The following is a 14,523-nucleotide window of genomic DNA, read 5'->3' on the forward strand; positions in this document are numbered from 1 at the left end:
ACTTGTTTGCTGGTTTTCATGTTTCAGCAAACAAGTGAATGTGGTTTTCACTGAAGTCACCTTATGTGCATGCATTAATACAATAATAACGCATTTAATGTGAGGACCATTTTTAAGCAGCAGTTACTGGACACCTGGACCCCAATCAATTTTTATTTTTTTGCTTTTTTTGTTCTGAATTTCTGGCCAAATAAAATTGCATAACCCCCTCTTGTCATCCCTCTGGGGGTCCGGGGGGGCCACACTCTATTCTTATTTTTAACTCCTATTTACTCTTCGCATTGAATATTGTACTCAAAAATAATTTCAGCTGAAATTCGAACCCCTGACCTCAGGCTCTAAAGTCTTCCACTTAACCATATGAGCTATTTGTCCTGATGTGCTTTGTTTTAAATTTTGGAAGTATTTCAATAAACATGACTTCAAAGACCTCAGTCTGATGAAATATTCAAGAATATCTTCGGCTACATCAACGTTGTGGGGCCAAATCAGTTGGTGTAATGGTTTGCACTCTTGCCTTTCGAGCAGGACGTCACAGGTTCGATTCCCAGTTGGAACAAGGTCATTTGTATGTGTGCCTTTCTTCTCCTTCTGTGATTAACATACACTGACATCACTGTGAAACACCTACTCAGTGCGTGTTAATCACAGAGGGAGAAGAAAAGGGCACACACAAATTACCTTGTTCCAACCGGGAATCGAACCCAGGATCTCCTGCTCGAAAGGCAAGAGTGCAAAGCATTACACCAACTGATTTAGCACATACTGTTGACGTAGCGGCAGATATTCTTAGTTATTTCATCAGCCTGAGGTCTTTGAAGTCATGTTTATTGAAATACTTCCAAAATTTAAAACAAAGCACGTCAGGACAAATAGCTCACATGGTTAAGAGGAAGACTTGAGAGCCTGAGGTCAAGGGTTTGAATCTCAGGTGAAATAATTTTTGAGTACAATATTCAATGCGAAGAGTAAATAGGAGTTAAAAATAAGAATAGAGTGTGGAAAGTTAGCTCAACTGGTAAGAGAGCTGCCTTTCAGTTCTGACGTTGAGAGTTCAATTCCTTTATACTTCAATGTTTAATGTTCCACATCCAAAGTGAAGAGTGAAGAGCTTGAAGAGCTTCCAAAACTGACAGGGATGTGTGGCGTGGTGGATTTGTTCAACGACCGTAAGGTTGTGCCAGTCTGGTGATGGCTGGTTCGAATCCACCACGTGTCCCAAAAATCCAGAAATAGACAATAAGAGTATAAACTGAGCACATATTTCTTTGTAATGTATGATCAATTCTTTAAATAGGTCTTTTTAAAGTATTTAAATGAGATGAATATGAACAATAATAACATGAATCTCAAATGCTCTCCTGTTTTTTTGACTTTTACACATCTGTCTTTCTGTGGAGCCTAAATTCCATCTTTTTTTATGTCAAATTTCTCCATAAAAAGTGATCAAAGTCCAGCAGAGACAGCGTTAATGTGGGTTTTGCAGTGTTGAATTAAAACCATTTGTAATCGATGTTTAAATGTGACTTTGTGTTTGTTTATTTCTCATTTCTCAGATGAACATCACTGTAAACTGACCACATACATTTCAAAAGCTGTATTTTGGAAGCAGCGGAATAAAAAGTCTTATACTTTCTACACAGTGAATGAACTATTTAAACAATAACATATACATTTTAAATATAGTGATAGGAGGTAGAGTTTATATTGTTGTTTACAAGTAGTTTTAGTATGAAAGACAAAAACGACTGTTTTAAAAAGAGAAGCACGCGAGGTCACATGGAGCAGAGACCACGCCCCCCAGTGGCCAGGTATCACAGGTGACGTAAATGAGCAGGTGATTAGGCCAACCACTGACACCTGTGTGTGTGTGTGTGTGTGTGTGTGTGTGTGTGTGTGTGTGTGTGTGTGTGTGTGTGTGTGTGTGTGTGTGTGTGTGTGTGTGTGTGTGTGTGTGTGTGTATATAAGCCAACTCCTTCAAATGCTTCATTCTCCGCTGAACCTCAGTGAATCATCACTTGAGCAGCTGAGCCTGAACTGAAGGTGAAGTAAAAACGCTCAGTTGATCCTTTTGTCTTTAATCTTGTTCACGTTTGAACGCGTTGTTTCTTTCTAACGTGTCTTTGTTTTTTTTTTAACAGACTCTGTGGCTGAAATACTGCTCATCCACCCGCCGTGATGTCTGTTCGGTGAGTGCCACAAACCAAACCCCGTTCAACTTTCTGCCATTTTTGTGAACCAACGCTTTAATAAGTGACTCTCTTTCCAAAACCCTTGTATCTAGGACTTGTTCCGGCTCCGTTGGATCAAGCTGAACAATTCGTCTCATTGACATTTGCGAAAGATTCCCACCTTTCACTAAACTTTTGTTTTCATCCATTTGTAGGTTCCAGCGGTAACACGAGACACACGAAGGAGGTGTGTAGATAATGACTTTTGATAGAAAACTAGTGGAATTCCTTTTTTTTTTCCCGTTAACTTGCATCATTATTCATCACCAGGTGAAAGAAGACGCCATGACTCACGGCCTGCAGACCGGCCGCTTCTTACAAAGTACATCCATTGAAGTCCATGCAGCCAGAGGTACGAGCTGCAAGACTGATTTTTTATTTTTATTTTTATTTTTAAATGTTATATTCCCCCTTGCTCGGTTTTTTTTTTTTTTTAACGTGCTTTTCTTCTTCAGGATTCTGGCCTGTGTGCGACTTCCTGCAGCAGTGGAAGCTTTTGTCCACAATCTGCCAGAGAAGCAGGTTAATCCCCATCCACTATCTGTTCTGTTTCGCCACAAGATGGCGCCAGAGGGTGGACTTTAATCTTGTGATTTCCTTTTATTGGACTTTTCCAAATGTGCTTGACCCTTTCGTCTTTATTTCAGACTCTGGGGATGTCTGAAGGAGTCATGCAGGAAGTCAACCCCTTCAAGTAATCTGCACAGGTACATTTCATTGAAACTGTTCGCAGTTGTGTTGAATAAACATATGCTCAAAGGCATTTAAACAAAGTTACTTGTTTGATTTGAGGTGAAGCATTTTGCTTTTATTTAATCTGGACTCTTTTTTTTTTCCACTCACTACCATAGTGCTTCCTGTTGGCCACATTCATGCAACAAGCTGCTAATTTGTAAGATGTTGAGCTTTGAATACTTCTCATGTTGGTGACATCTGGAGATGTTTTTTTAAATTTCTTCCATCCTCTCCTGCTTAATTTGGAGTAAATTCTCTCACGCTGTAGTCTTCTCTTCATTACTATAGTCCTTGTGTCCTTCCTGTTAGCCACATTCCAAAAAAGCTATCGGACTCATTATGAAAACTTGTTCTAATGTTGTAGGCTAATGTCATTTTTAAATGTCTTCCATTGTCCCCTTGCTTAAACCTAGAGTAACTGACTAAAAGTTTGGTTTAAATTGCCTTGACGTGTATCAAGCTTTAGTTTTGCATCTCCTTGATGCCCATGTCTAACTTTCAGTGCTTTAGATATTGTCCTCAAGTAGGAGTGACTTGTGCCCTTCCTGTTACCCACAATCCAAAAAGGCTTTAGGATTCATGCAACAAGCTGCTAATTTGGAAGACCTTGATCTTTAAATACTTGTGCTAATGTCAAATTTGTTTGAATGCAGATGAATTGGGTTTAAATGACCCTAATATTTATTGGTGTACTGATTAGCAAGGGTCCATTTGTCATTTATGTCCAACTTGGTGTCTTGTCTTCTGCAGGATATCTATTGTCTTCAGTAGATAATGACTTTTAGAAAAAGAAAACTAGTGGAATTCCATTAACTTGCATCATTCTTCATCACCAGGTGAAGGAAAAAGCCATCACACACGGCCTGAATCAGCCTCTTCACTTCCGCTTCTTCTTATTCCGCTTCTGCCCAGAGTCGGCATCACTTCCTGTTCCGAGTCACTCGGACAAGGAACAGAAGCTCCATCCTGAGTCCCTGCAGCAGACTTGCATCAGGTCATTTTTTTTTTTGTAACCACATCCTCAAATGTGCTCACTTGCTCACAGCAATTGTAGCAAATGGGGATAATGGCATCTTAAACTTAGTCCCTGCACCATTTTCTATAGAGAAATGTTGTTTTTTAACGTCATGGCACACATGCATTAAGCCAGTGCTGCCTTGACTAGTGACTTAAATGTTTGTGATTCCCTTAACCAAATGAACCATTTAATGTTCTTTAAATTTCACATTCTCCTCTTTCTCTTATTATTATAAACTTGTATTTTTTTTTTCAGGATTCCTGACTTCCTGCAGCAGTGGAAGCTTGGACAATCTGCTAGAGAAGCAGGTAAATCTCCAGCGTCACTGTTTGACCACAAGATGGCGCCAGAGGACAGATTATAATCTGCAGTTTTCCTTTATTGACCTCTTACAAATGTGCTTGACCCTTTTTTCTTGTCTTTACTTCAGACTCTGGGAATGTTTGAAGGTGTAATGCAGGATGTGAACCACCTCAGGTACACTTCACAGAAACTGTTTGCAGTTGTGTTTAATAAACATTTGCTCAAAGGCATTTAAACAAAGTTACTTGTTGCATTTTGCTTTTATTCAATCTGGCATTGGTTTTTTCACTCTCATAGTCCTTCCTGTTGGCCACAAATGCAATTCATACAAGCTGCTAATTTGGAAGATGCTAACATCTGAAGATGTCATTTATAAACTTCCTTCTTTGTCCCCTTGCTTAATTTGGAGTAACTGACTAAAAGTTGGGTTTACATTGCTTTAGTGTCACAGCTCCTTGACTCATGTCTAACTTTAACTGATTTAGAAATTGCCCATGTCCCCAAGTTAGAGTGACTTATGTTGCGTCTTTTAACCACTATAGTCGTGTCCTTCCTGTTACCCACAATCCAAAAGGGCTGTTAGATTTGAGTCATTCATGCAACAAGCTGCTAATCTGCAAGACCTTGATCTTTAAATACTTGTGCTAATGCTGTAGGGTAACACCTGAAGATGTCATTTTTAAAGGTCTTCCATTGTGCCCTTACTAAATTGGGAGTATCTGACTAAAAGTTTGGTTTAAATGACCTAGATGTGTTTTGTAGTGTTAGTGACTTATGTTGCGTCTTCACTGCTATAGTCCGCGTGTCCTTCCTGTTAGCCACAATCCAAATGATTAGGAATACCCAGCCTTATGTTGACTGTCATTGTGTCTCACATGGACAATCTTTATTAGTGTTCTGCTAAACAAGGGTCCATTTGTCTATGTGTAACTTGGTGTCTTGTGTTCTGCAGGATGCTGTTGAGATGATGCTCCACTTGGCTGAGAAACCAGAAGCTCCTTGAAGAGACAACTGCACCATCATGTGAGTATGTTGTCTTGCAGCATGTCACCACTTCTGTAGTGTTTGTGTTGAAGTTGTTGTGCTTTGTCTTCCAGAATGAAGATGGACTCTTGCAAGAACTTCAGTTTTGTCTATTTGCTGCCATTTGGAAGAAGAGTGTTCAAGAATCCCTTGAGCGATCATTGTCCAGAGAGAAACATGCGTTTAGATAGTGCAATGCAGGGATTGTTGTGTTTCAAAATAAAAACTTGAACTACACTTTGTTTCAAATTGTTTTTTCAAAAATATTCCAAGCATACTTTTTTTTTCATGTGTATCTTTATTATAAGGAACAGAAGAAGTAAAACAAATTTACTAAGTACATTCAATGAACCAGTTAACACTGGAGCTAAGGACAAACAATAACAAAGTACAACAACCAGAGAAGCTGCTGAATGAAGTAAAGTTAAACATGGAGAAAAAATGACTAAGTATAAATGTAGAGTGACACAAGCTGCACAGAATAATTATAACAAACAAGACTATCAGAGGAGCTGCTGAACTAAGTTAGACATTAACAAGATTAAATCTAGAGTTAAAGTCAACTAATCTGACAAACTATAAACAATATAACAAATCTGTCTCAGCCAAAATAAAATGCTAAGTTAACAGCTAACAATTGTCACAGAAACATGTTCAGCAGCTCTGTCAGTAATCAGTGACAACTGCAGAGACAGTGGAGACTTGCACTTATCATTGAAGAAGTTCTCTTCAGTGATACGTTTAAGACTCAAACACTGTCTCTGCAGTTGTGTCACTGATCACTGACAGAGCTGCTGAACATGTCTCTGTGAAAATGTACAAGTGTTAGTTTGCAGTTAACTTTGAGTATTTTCTTTGGCTGAGAGAGAGAGGTGGTCTTCACCTGCTGAGACACACTGACATTATGGTTTAGACTGGATGGGCAATGTAATTGTGTGGTTATTTTGAATTAATCTGAGTTGGAAAAATAAATTGGTCTAAAAATAGATCCTAAAGGGACTTGATTAGATCGTTTAATAAATAGACAGTACACTTTATTTAATGCTGTAACTTTATTTACAGTTTACTGTTAAATTACTCAATGATTATTGATTGAAATCTTAACATAAGTCACTGAAGAAATTATAATATTTAGTTTTGGTCTAATAATCAGTTAAAGTAAATCTATTTTTATGGTGAGCATGGGATTAAAGTAGCATTTTTTTTAAACGAATTTTTGATTATTTTTGTATGCAAGATTGTATAATTACATAATGATTTTATGCATTTCCAAAATTGTACTCCTTTAACAACCCAATATTATATTCGTTTTACATTTATTTTGTGAACACTGGGTTTATTTATATTATAGAAACTGCACGAAAAAAGCAGCACGGTTTTCAAAAGACGACATTATTATGTTTGATTGTTGTAAAATTATACATAAAAAAACGTGATAGAAACATAGTACAATTAAGATTTTTGGACACACATTGTACAAAGTGACAATTCAGTTATTTAAAATATAAAGATACTATACAGAAAGGTTAGTTTAATCATTTTATTTGGCAGGTTGAGCAGGAGAATTCAAAGTCTCTAGTGACAAAGACGATCAATTAGTTTTAGCTATTAATAAAAACAGGAATTTAAAGTTTATTTGAGGAGATTGTGAGAGTAATATCTTTAATGCAGTTAAAAGTTTAAGACTTAATAATTCTAGTCATTCTATTGACAGGTCACTGATAAAATTAGAGCAAGTAAATATTAAAAGACATTTGTTGGTTTTTTTCCCCACAGAAGGTTTATTTTAAAAGTGGACAATATTAGCTGTAATTTAGACAAATCAGGATTCATATGAGAAGACACTGATCTGTTATCTTACTTAAATGGATTAAAATGATCATCACGTTATATTTAAGAGCTTAAATTACATGTTAATCAAGTGAGAAGTAGCTAATTTTCTCATCGACTTACATTACATTTGAATCGAGTTAATTTTCAGAATTATCAGAATATGTCTACGTAATACAGTCTGTTTTTTGTTGTTTTTTTTAAATAGAATTAATCAATATAAATGGGTAGAAACTACATTGATATGATGTCTCAGCGTGGTAGAAGAAGCCGCTCACCGAGTCTTCATGGCGGCTCGTCTTTCTTCATCCAGCGTGGCTTCTCCAGCAGAACATCCGGGAACTCTTGGCTTTGGCCGACACGAAACGACAGCTTCCTAAACAAAACGGTCACGGTCAGCGTCATAGTATAAAGTATGTCTTCAACATTAAAAACAATCATTTTTCAGCAGCAGTTACCACCACATGTTTGTCACCGCTGCTCCTCGTCCTTCCGCGTGTCTCCTCCTGCACCTGCGTGCGCGGAAGTTCTGAATGACAAACAGGAAGTGGAAGATTCCAAAAATAGTTGTATCTAAACTGCCATCCGGTGGACAAATGTGATAGTATTGCTACTCAAAAGTTGACACTGCCCTCCGGTGGACAAACGTAATATTACTGCTGCTCCACTGTTCAATCTTACATACACAAGTAGATTGATTCCAAGTCGAGGAATAATTAATTCACAGTTGTTCAACTCTTAAAACTGCCCTCCGGTGGACACACGTGATATTACGTGTAGATGAATTGATTCACGGCTGCTCAGATGTTAAAGCTGCCCTCCGGTGGACAAACGTGATATTACGTGTAGATGAATAAATTCACGGCTGTTCAACTGTTAAACCTGCCCCCCGGTGGACACACGTGATATTACATATAGATCAGGGGTCTCAAACTCAATTTGCCTGGGGGCTGCATGAGTTAGAGTCTGGGTGAGGCTGGGCCGCATCACAGGTTTCCTGTTTTTGACTCTTTTATTGCAACAATTGCTGACTTTGCAGTGCCACCTAATGGCCAAATAAGGTTTCCCGTTGAATGTCTCACCTGATTCACATACTACAGCTTCTCACCTTTCCAGTGATGCTCCATATAGCCACATTTACTGTGGAATTTTGGAGAAAATCCACTTCAAAAATCATCATTTTGATACTTTTATTGCAACAATTGCTGACTTTGCACTGCCACCTAATGGACAAATAAGGTTCCCGTTGAATGTCTCACCTGATTCACATACTACAGCTTCTCAACTTTCCAGTGATGCTCCATATAGCCACATTTACTGTGGAATTTTGGAGAAAATCCATTTAAAAAAATCATAATTTTGACTCTTTTATTGCAACAATTGCTGACTTTGCAGTGCCACCTAATGGCCAAATAAGGTTTCCCGTTGAATGTCTCTCCTGATTCACATACTACAGCTTCTCACCTTTCCAGTGATGCCCCATATGTCCATATTTACTGGAGAATTTTGGAGAAAATCCACTTCAAAAATCATAATTTTGACACTTTTATTGCAACAGTTGCTGACTTTGCACTGCCACCTAATGGACAAATAAGGTTTCCCGTTGAATGTTTCACCTGATTCACATACTACAGCTTCTCAACTTTCCAGTGATGCTCCATATAGCCACATTTACTGTGGAATTTTGGAGAAAATCCATTTTAAAAAATCATAATTTTGACTCTTTTATTGCAACAATTGCTGACTTTGCACTGCCACCTAATGGACAAATAAGGTTTCCCGTTGAATGTTTCACCTGATTCACATACTACAGCTTCTCAACTTTCCAGTGATGCTCCATATAGCCACATTTACTGTGGAATTTTGGAGAAAATCCATTTTAAAAAATCATAATTTTGACTCTTTTATTGCAACAATTGCTGACTTTGCACTGCCACCTAATGGACAAATAAGGTGTCCCGTTGAATGTCTCACCTGATTCACATACTACAGCTTCTCACCTTTCCAGTGATGCCCTATATGTCCATATTTACTGGAGAATTTTGGAGAAAATCCACTTCAAAAATCATAATTTTGACACTTTTATTGCAACAGTTGCTGACTTTGCACTGCCACCTAATGGACAAATAAGGTTTCCCGTTGAATGTTTCACCTGATTCACATACTACAGCTTCTCAACTTTCCAGTGATGCTCCATATAGCCACATTTACTGTGGAATTTTGGAGAAAATCCATTTTAAAAAATCATAATTTTGACTCTTTTATTGCAACAATTGCTGACTTTGCACTGCCACCTAATGGACAAATAAGGTTTCCCGTTGAATGTTTCACCTGATTCACATACTACAGCTTCTCAACTTTCCAGTGATGCTCCATATAGCCACATTTACTGTGGAATTTTGGAGAAAATCCATTTTAAAAAATCATAATTTTGACTCTTTTATTGCAACAATTGCTGACTTTGCACTGCCACCTAATGGACAAATAAGGTGTCCCGTTGAATGTCTCACCTGATTCACATACTACAGCTTCTCACCTTTCCAGTGATGCCCTATATGTCCATATTTACTGGAGAATTTTGGAGAAAATCCACTTCAAAAATCATAATTTTGACACTTTTATTGCAACAGTTGCTGACTTTGCACTGCCACCTAATGGACAAATAAGGTTTCCCGTTGAATGTTTCACCTGATTCACATACTACAGCTTCTCAACTTTCCAGTGATGCTCCATATAGCCACATTTACTGTGGAATTTTGGAGAAAATCCATTTTAAAAAATCATAATTTTGACTCTTTTATTGCAACAATTGCTGACTTTGCACTGCCACCTAATGGACAAATAAGGTGTCCCGTTGAATGTCTCACCTGATTCACATACTACAGCTTCTCAACTTTCCAGTGATGCTCCATATAGCCACATTTACTGTGGAATTTTGGAGAAAATCCATATAAAAAAATCATAATTTTGACTCTTTTATTGCAACAATTGCTGATTTTGTAGTGCCACCTAATGGCCAAATAAGGTTTCCCGTTGAATGTCTCTCCTGATTCACATACTACAGCTTCTCACCTTTCCAGTGATGCCCCATATGTCCATATTTACTGGAGAATTTTGGAGAAAATCCACTTCAAAAATCATAATTTTGACACTTTTATTGCAACAGTTGCTGACTTTGCACTGCCACCTAATGGACAAATAAGGTTTCCCGTTGAATGTTTCACCTGATTCACATACTACAGCTTCTCAACTTTCCAGTGATGCTCCATATAGCCACATTTACTGTGGAATTTTGGAGAAAATCCATTTTAAAAAATCATAATTTTGACTCTTTTATTGCAACAATTGCTGACTTTGCACTGCCACCTAATGGACAAATAAGGTTTCCCGTTGAATGTTTCACCTGATTCACATACTACAGCTTCTCAACTTTCCAGTGATGCTCCATATAGCCACATTTACTGTGGAATTTTGGAGAAAATCCATTTTAAAAAATCATAATTTTGACTCTTTTATTGCAACAATTGCTGACTTTGCACTGCCACCTAATGGACAAATAAGGTGTCCCGTTGAATGTCTCACCTGATTCACATACTACAGCTTCTCACCTTTCCAGTGATGCCCTATATGTCCATATTTACTGGAGAATTTTGGAGAAAATCCACTTCAAAAATCATAATTTTGACACTTTTATTGCAACAGTTGCTGACTTTGCACTGCCACCTAATGGACAAATAAGGTTTCCCGTTGAATGTTTCACCTGATTCACATACTACAGCTTCTCAACTTTCCAGTGATGCTCCATATAGCCACATTTACTGTGGAATTTTGGAGAAAATCCATTTTAAAAAATCATAATTTTGACTCTTTTATTGCAACAATTGCTGACTTTGCACTGCCACCTAATGGACAAATAAGGTTTCCCGTTGAATGTTTCACCTGATTCACATACTACAGCTTCTCAACTTTCCAGTGATGCTCCATATAGCCACATTTACTGTGGAATTTTGGAGAAAATCCATTTTAAAAAATCATAATTTTGACTCTTTTATTGCAACAATTGCTGACTTTGCACTGCCACCTAATGGACAAATAAGGTGTCCCGTTGAATGTCTCACCTGATTCACATACTACAGCTTCTCACCTTTCCAGTGATGCCCTATATGTCCATATTTACTGGAGAATTTTGGAGAAAATCCACTTCAAAAATCATAATTTTGACACTTTTATTGCAACAGTTGCTGACTTTGCACTGCCACCTAATGGACAAATAAGGTTTCCCGTTGAATGTTTCACCTGATTCACATACTACAGCTTCTCAACTTTCCAGTGATGCTCCATATAGCCACATTTACTGTGGAATTTTGGAGAAAATCCATTTTAAAAAATCATAATTTTGACTCTTTTATTGCAACAATTGCTGACTTTGCACTGCCACCTAATGGACAAATAAGGTGTCCCGTTGAATGTCTCACCTGATTCACATACTACAGCTTCTCAACTTTCCAGTGATGCTCCATATAGCCACATTTACTGTGGAATTTTGGAGAAAATCCATATAAAAAAATCATAATTTTGACTCTTTTATTGCAACAATTGCTGATTTTGTAGTGCCACCTAATGGCCAAATAAGGTTTCCCGTTGAATGTCTCACCTGATTCACACACTACAGCTTCTCACCTTTCCAGTGATGCCCCATATGTCCATATTTACTGGAGAATTTTGGAGAAAATCCACTTCAAAAATCATCATTTTGACTCTTTTATTGCAACAATTGCTGACTTTGCAGTGCCACCTAATGGACAAATAAGGTTTCCCGTTGAATGTCTCACCTGATTCACATACTACAGCTTCTCAACTTTCCAGTGATGCTCCATATAGCCACATTTACTGTGGAATTTTCAAGTAGGTCTAACTCCGGGCCGGAGTAACCACGCCAGCCCTCCCCTTACACGCGGGCACGCCTCCTCAACACTCCCCTTACACGCAGGCACGCCTCCTCTGAGGTGATGACGTTTGCTTTTGTCGAAACTTTATTTATACACGCGTATCCCATGCAAACTCATTGAGAGAGACTTTTTACCACGGTGTGCGACAATAATAGAGACGAATAAAATACTCGCTGACATTTATCAACACATAAGTGTACTTTGTATGCAATTTATGAATAATTAAAGCCACTTTGTAAACTATTAAATAATATAGCCAAACTGCTAAAATATATAAATGCAGATTATACATATACACATATTTATCACGTTTCTGATACAATAATCACGTTTACAAAATAAAGTATCACGTTCATAAAATATAATTATAAGGTTTATAAAATATAATGATCACGTTTATATATTACAGTATCACATTATAACGTGATACTGATCCCCAAAAAACATTTCCACTGTGACGGCAATAGCTTCTGTAAAATGTAACGTTTGTGAGTAATTTAATTTATTTTTGCAAACTTCCATGATCACAGCAAACTGTAGGTTATAAAAAGTTGTGTTTAATAGCCTACACTTTTTGAATGTCTTATTAGTCTGTTTGACAGAAAAAGTATTAGAATTATAGAAGTCTACTTGTTCTGTTTTTACACTCCCATGAGGTACAACTACGAAATCACTCAACAAAGCTTTCAACAAAATCAACAATAAACTAAACTATTGCTGATTATGCCATTAAGGAGTTGTTACCTATTTCCAGGTAGATATGTGAAACTCTGGTATCTGAATCCAACACAGTTGGACATCAGTGGATATTTTGATGAATGAAGTCATACAAAAGCTCTGAAACACTTGATTCTGCACAGAAAGTTGTATAACTTTCAAATCCATGTAATGAGTACAAGAAATTAATGATATATTATTTTTGTGTAAAAATAAACTTTTTACACTTTTGACAAAGAGCCCCTGCTGGAACAAGGGTCTTTCTGCATGGAGTTTGCATGTTCTTCCCGTGTGTGCGTGGGTTTTCTCCAGGTTCTCCGGCTTCCTCCCACAGTCCAAAAACATGCAGATTTGGGGATTATGTGATTTGGCCGTAGGTGTGTGAGTGTGAGTGAACGGTTGTTTGTCTCTATATGTGTCCCTGTGATGGACTGGTGAACTGTTCAGGGTGTGACCTCGCCTATCACCCTATGTCAGCTGAGATAGGCACAGCACCCCCCGTGACCCTTCAGTGGAGGACAAAGTGGTAGGTAATGGACAGATGGATGGAAAACAGTTTGACTCGAATCACAGTCGCTGAAGAAAGTCCTCACTCTCTAAAGCGCTCTGGAATCTGGCCAAGAGGCTTTGGAGTTTGAGCCTTGCTTCATCAGACAGGCTCTGGCTCTGAAGATGTTCACTGAGCAGTGTTATCTCACTGATAAGACAAAATGATACAACAAAATGAAGTTATTAATGACACTCACATACATTTGGGAATATACACTGCTGTGAAAGTTGGTTTAACAGTTTTATAAACTATCTGACTTACCTCGAGTCAAACTTATTTCCACATTTGTACATCTCAGTGGCTTTGTCCAGGGAAATGGAGTGTACAACTGCCAGGGCGAATATTAAGATTGTGTTGGACAGTGACCATGTGTTAAAAGGAGACATATGCAGTTATATAAAATATCTAGTCTTTGAATCAGTGTCTGATATCTCACCTCTGGCAAAAGTACATCCATGACGAAAGCCACTGGATCAGCGTACTTCTTGTCTGTCTTTGTACTTTCAAGTACTCCAGACAAGAAGCTCATCACCTGGTCCACTTGGTCGTCGTCTTCAAAAAGAATGACGACCCTGTCCTCCTTCTTGGCCCAGGGAGACACTGTGCTGCCGCTGATGATTTTCTATAAATATATTATAGGTTTTTAGTTTGGGTATTCATATATAAATACAATAAATAAATAAATCCCACACAAAATGCTTTTTGACAAACTCACTTGAAGGTGTTGCAGCATGCCTTGATCCTCAGTAATTTCTTTAATTAACAGGCAACTGGACTCACGCCGTTTCTTTCTTGCCTGTTGGGCCCTTTCCTAAAATGAAATTATACAATGCATAAATATGCAACACTGTATATATTCAAGTACTTTGAATAAGACAATTTCTTTCCCTGATTATTTGCACTTCCTTACGTACCACAAGACTCTTTTTGGATGCATCATCGGAGCTGACCATAGGAACATCACTGCCCTAAATGGATACACAGATAAGTTTGAATGAGACAGAACACATCTGTGTTTACTGATGTATGAAAGAAAATGCTTAGACTAACCAAGTCTTTTGCAGGAAAGATGAACGGCATCTTGCTGTATATATGGTCATCTGCATCCGATCATCATCACAATCAGAATTGTGCAGCATGTGTCATATGCAAATGTTGCAAATCTT

Source organism: Microchirus variegatus, assembly GCF_963457635.1.
Source record: "Microchirus variegatus genome assembly, chromosome: 2".
NCBI classification, from domain to species: Eukaryota; Metazoa; Chordata; class Actinopteri; order Pleuronectiformes; family Soleidae; genus Microchirus; species Microchirus variegatus.